The sequence below is a fragment of the Mandrillus leucophaeus genome, unplaced genomic scaffold, assembly GCF_000951045.1.
Source record: "Mandrillus leucophaeus isolate KB7577 unplaced genomic scaffold, Mleu.le_1.0 Scaffold1151, whole genome shotgun sequence".
In the NCBI taxonomy this organism is placed as follows: domain Eukaryota; kingdom Metazoa; phylum Chordata; class Mammalia; order Primates; family Cercopithecidae; genus Mandrillus; species Mandrillus leucophaeus.
This window is the reverse complement of record NW_012099777.1, coordinates 196,055-202,179: the sequence shown is the minus strand read 5'-3', so window position 1 is coordinate 202,179 and position 6,125 is coordinate 196,055.

Here is a 6,125-nt window from a genome sequence, read left to right as displayed (position 1 = left end):
AACCTCCACCTCCCGGGTTCAAGCAATTCTCCTGCCTCAGCCTCCTGAGTAGCTGGGACTACAGGTGTGCGCCACCACATCGGGCTAATTTTTGTATTTTTAGTAGAAATGGATTTCCACCATGTTGGCCAGGGGGGTCTTGAACTCCTGACCTCAGGAGATCCACACACCTCAGCCTCCCAAAGGGCTGGGATTACAGGCGTGAGCCATCGTGCCCGGCCATGTACTGATTATTGATAGATAGATGTGATGGAATCACAGTGCTCCCTCAAAATGTCTGTCACTTGGAACCTCAGAATATGACCTTATTTGGAACAAAGGTCACTGCAAATATAATTAGGATAAGGATCTTGAGATGAGATTGACCTGGATTATTTGGGTGGGCCCTGAGTAAAATGACTGGTTTCCTTATATGAGAAAGGAGAGGGAGGTTTGAGATGCAGAGTCACTGAGGAGAAGGAGGTGAAGAGGGAGGCAGAGATTGGAGCGATGCAGCCTCAAGCCAAGGAGACCTGGGTCCCCAGGGCTGGAGTCCTGGTAAGGAAGGAGACCACTACTACTCCTGCTGCCCTCCTCCCCCACCTTGCCTAGTTCACAAGACAGGAAGAAAGAGAGAAAGAAACAAAAGTAAGATAAATAGCCAGACAACCTTGGCACCACCACCCAGTCCTAGGAGTTAAACAAAGTAATAATAATAACATCAATCCCTGGCCTAAACTACTTGTGTTATCTGTAAATTCCAGACACGGTACGAAAAAAGCATTGTAAAACTTTTTGTTCTGTTAGCTGATGCATGTAGCCCCCAGTCATGTTTCCCATGCTTGCTCGATTTATCATGACCCTTTCACGTGGACCCCTTAAAGTTGTAAGCCTTTAAAAAGGCCAAGTATTTCTTTCTCGGGGAGCTCGGCTCTTAAGACGCGAGTCTGCCGACGCTCCCAGCCGAATAAAAAACCTCTTCCTTCTTTAATCTGGTGTCTGAGGAGTTTTGTCTGTGGCTCGTCCTGCTACACTGGAAGTAAGGATTCTCCCTTAGAAGCTTGGGAGGGAGCACTGCCCTGTCTACACCACGATTTCCAAACTGTGAGAGAATACGTTTCTGTGGTTCTAAGCCCCCGTTGGTGGTACTTTGTTACAGAGCCCAGGAAACTGATACAATAGCCAGAGGCTAAAGTATGGAGGAGGGCTGAGCTCCGTATGAGCCCACCACACCCAAGGCCAAGGCACCACTGACCATGTCCTATGCACTCTCCCCGGAGCAGAAAGGTCTGTACCAGCCCCGAAAGAGGACAGGCTTTGCTAAAGCCAGGCCATCGCAGTCATGGTTGAAATTGTTTGGATGCTGTGACCCAACATCTCCATAAATCTGCTCTCAATATCATGTCCAACCTCTTCATCTGACAAACGAAAAGGTCAAGTGACTTACGGTTGCTTTTAAAAGGGCAATCCTTTTTGTTGCAACTGAACGCAGGACAAAGAGAAACACAGATCAAACACATTTTCACACACCTCGCTCCCTGTGCTCCCAAAGGAACAGTGTGTGTGTCTCACTTGGTTTTTAAAATTTGGGAACATAAAACTGCATTCAAACAAGAGAACAAACAATGAAAATAAATGAGGCTTCTAATGTTTAGTTACTTGTGAAGAAAAGGACTGAGAAGACAAAGACCTGGACAGAGAAGAGCAGAAAAGCGGAGGGGAGGGTGATATGGTTTGGCTGTGTCCCCACCCAAATCTCATCTTGAACTGCATGTAGTTCCCATAATCCCCATGGGTTGTGAGAGGGGCCCAGGCGGAGGTAATTAGATCATGGGGCGGTTACCCTCATGCTGTTCTCGTGATAATGAGTGAGTTCTCATAAGATCTGATGGTTTTAGAAGGGACTTTCCCCGCTTTGCTTGGCACTTCTCCTTCCTGCCATCATGTGAAGAAGGATATGTTTGCTTCTCCTTCCACCATGATCGTAGGTTTTCTGAGGCCTCCCCAGCCCTGCGGAACTGCGAGCCAATTAAACCTCTTTCCTTTATAAATTATGCAGTGTTGGGTATGTCTTTACAGCAGTGTGAGAATGGACTAATACAGACAGTACAACAGGGGTACTTAGTGAGGGCTCCAGAAGGCGTACTTAGTGAGGGGCTCCAGGACAATGGGTGAGGGAGAGGGTCAGGCAAGGGAGGCACTGCAGAGAGCAGAGAATGGAGGGAGAGGCAGGAAAGGAGGCTGGACCAACAGGAGTGGGGAAGCAGATCATGGATGCTGAGAAGACTGGCCCCGCCCACCTGACCAGACCCTCCCATGCCAGGCTCACCTGCTGGCCTAGTGCCCCCAGGCCGCTCCCCACTGCCCCCCACAGGATCAGGGTGAGCAGTGACCGTGCCCCTCCCTCCTGACCACCAACTGACCACCAACAGGGCCATGCCTGGAGGCTGCACTGTGCACCACTGCCGCTCTCTATTTTCATGCCCTGTTTGCTTCTAAAAAACACAAACATACATTTCATTGAGGAGTAACCAGGTATAGCTTTTTTTTTTTAAAGTAAAGCTTTTGTTTGAGAACAGTTTTAGATTTACAGAAAAGTTGTGAGGACAGCACCTAGAATTCCCATGCACGCCATTCTCAGGCTTTGCTGTTGCTCACACCCTTGGAGCAAGGTGCACTCGCTGCCACTAACGAGTCAGCTTCGGTCCATTGTTATTAACTAAGCCTGGGCTTGATTCACATTTCCTCAGTTTCCACCATGTCCCTCTTCTCTTGCAGGATCCCACCCAGGATTCCACGTCACATTTGGTTCTCCTGTCTCTTTAGGCTCTTCTTCGCTGTGGCAGTCTCTCAGACCTGACTCGTTTTTGATAACCATGAAAGTTTTGAGGGACGGCTGTTTAGGAGTTTCACAGGATTTCCTCTGGCTCGAGTTCGTCTTATGTTTTTCTCATGACTGCACTGAGATGATGTGGTTTTCTGGGGAAGACCACAGAGGTCAAGAGCCATTTTCGTCCCATTGTATCAAGGGGGCCCCGTCCCCATGACTCCTCCCTGTTGGCATTGACCTTGATCACCCCACTGAAGTGTTTCCCAGGCTTCTCCACCATAAAGTTACTCTCTTTATCCTCCATGTCCAGGCTGTACTTTTGGCAAGGCAGTCACTACTGAGCTCAGCCCACACTTGGGGAGTTGAGAGTAAGGCTCTGTCTCCCTGAAGGGAAAGCAGCTAAGTAAAATATTTAGAACTCTTTTGCATAGATTTGTTTATTCTCTCCCATGTCCTTTTTTTTTTTTTTTTTTTTTTGAGACAGGGTCTTGCTCTGTCACGCAGGCTGGAGTGCAGTAGCATGATCATGGCTCACTGCAGCCTCAACCTTCTGCGCCCAAATGATCCTCCCATCTCAGCTTCAGGAGTAGATGGGACTGCAGGCATATGCCATTATTCCCAGCTCATTTTCCTGTTTTCTGTAGAGATAGGGTCTCACTATGTTATCCAGTGTGGTTTTGAACTCCTGGGCTTAAGTGATCTATCCACCTCAGCTTCCCAAAGTGCTGTAATTACAAGCGTGAGCCACCCCACCAAGCCTCCCCCATGTGCTTATGTGTATAATCACCGATTTATGTCGGTCTGGGTTCATGGATGCTTATACTGTGGGTTATCATTCAATACTACCTGATTTATTTTGTGTCTCATGTGGTCCTATATTTCGCCATTGGGAGCTCTTTTGGTTGGCTCCTCTGTCCCTTTGACATAGCTCTAGCATTTTGTGTATCTTTCCTCTCTTTGTTTTGAGCACTTTCTTTCTTGTTAACACTACAAGGTTCTCCAGGTTCATATTGCATATTCCCTGCCCCAGCACTAGGATCAGCTGTGTCTCTAAGGAGCCCTGGTTCTTTTAATTGGAGATGGTGTTAGAAACCAAGATCTGAACACTGGGTGTGCTCACGGCTCCTGCAGTGTCATTGCTTTTGGTCCTCTCAGCAGACACAGCAAAGGTCTGTGGGCATCTCCAGCCATCTTGGGGGAGTCAGCTGCCTTGTCCCTAGAAATTAAATAAATGTGGTGGCATGACAAAACACCTGCAGAACCCCAGGCATGTGGTAGGTGATCACAGAGGGAAGAGTGTTGCTGGTCTCCCCAGGTAGTTGTTCAGGCTCACTCAGCCACTGCCTCACCCTTGCCAGCCCAGAAGAAAGACTGTGCCTGGCACCTGGTCAGACGGTGCAGTCCCCATGGACCCACCAGCATCCCCTCTCTCTCTTCCCCACGTCAGTTTCTCCATGGTACTGGTTCTAAGCCAACACTGTTGCTTTGCTCATCCGCCAGTTTGCTGCCTGCCTTACCCTTGATGTGGAACTGCCCCCGCAGTCTGCTTGCACTGCCTGTGAACAGTGCCTCCCTGGTCCTGGGGGTGCCCAGCTCAGAGTGGGCCTGAGCGTTCATCCGTGGTGCAGGCCTATATTGGGTCACAGTCCACAGTCAGAAGCACTGGCTGTCCTGCAGATCACTCTGAAAGGAGCTGCAGGGCCATGGAATCACAAGGCTGGGGAAGAGTCGGCCTCTGTAATGCCAGTCTGCTCTGGCCTCCGCGTTCCCTTCCCTGCACTCACCCAGCATCAGCCCTGCAATCCTCCCACAGAGACTTTTCACCAGGTTTTCTAGCCCCGGGAGCCAGATCCAGGAGGCCACAGTAGAGCAGGTCCCCAAGAATGGTCCTCAGGTTGGCCCTTCTGCTCCTCTGGACCAGGGGCGAAGGCCCCGCTGGGCTGGCTTTTTGCAGGTGTTTCGTGTTAACCTTGGCGAGCATTCTAGGTACAGGACGCATTTCCTCACATGCACAGTTGACCCACTGTCATGTTGCTGGACAGAGGGTGATGCCTGCTGGCCGTGCTGTCTCTCTACAGGGAGTGACCACAGAGCTGGTGCTGGGACCAGACAGGTCGAGTCTAGATGCTGCTCTCCTGCCTTGAGATGGTGTGTGTGGGAGTGTGTATATGTGTGTATTTTTGTGTGCAGGTGTGTGTATTTTTGTGTGAAAGTGTGTTTGTATGTGTGTGTGAGTGTGTTTCTGTGTGCATCTGTGTATACGTCTGTGAGAGCACGTGTATATGTATGTGTGTGTGGGTGTGTGTTTCTGTGTGCATGTGTGTATGTGTGTGTGTATGTGTATGTGTGTGTATGTGTATGTGTGTGCATATGTGTGAGAGTGTGTGTGTGTCGGTGGGGAATAACAGAAAACATTTGGAAAGCAAGGGAAAAATCTTAAGAGTAGAAACATTTTTCTTAAAAGCAAGAGCAGCACAGACACCAAAGCCGAGAGGGAATGGGTGTTGCTCATAAGGGTCACTGGGCACAAATGTGAGCCCATCTTATGTCATTCTCCTGGGACGTGGGGACCTGAACTGGGGGAGTCCCTGGGGACTATCAGTGCTCCCTGCCCCAGTTACCGCCTGGCCCTACAATGTTGGAATTTATGAACAGGGTTTCAGTGAGGAGCAAACACCCAGCGTGAGATCTAAAACCCTCTGGGCAGGACGCCCGCTACAGGAGAGTTTGTTGAAGAAGGAGGTTCCAGTCTCTCAAGGACCTTAGCACACGGGCCCTGCAAAGCCTGGCAAACCTAGAGGACCCAGTGTCTGGCTTTCCTGAAAGGATCACAGTTTCATAAGCAAGGAGCTGACATCCGCTGGCCGAGGGCTCACTCTCGTTCTTGTGAATGTCACATCTAATTCCATGACCCGACATGCGGAAGGTTTTGACCCCGGACAGCGGTTCCTCCAGTGAGGCTGAACTTGACCAGATGTGAGTGGGCACTCTGCCCACTTCCCTGAAAACACGTCAGATCAAATTTCACAGCCCCGCTGTTACTTGCTAATTCTGTTTTTGATCTGCGGCTCTTATTTGACTTTCAGATGAACTTAATAATTGCTTTAAAAGGAGAATTGGAAACGCTACACAAGTGGCTTTGTGCTGCCCCAGGCCATCCCAGGCTTTGGGGTTCTTCTTTGCAGAGTCACTGGTGTGTTTTGAATCACAGCTGCCTGCCTGGCCTGCCAAGTGGCGGTTCTGAGCTGACCCCCTCTCTCTCATTTTCTTGGTGCCACATAAGTAGGGCAGCCGCTCTGCAAGGCAGGGGCACAGC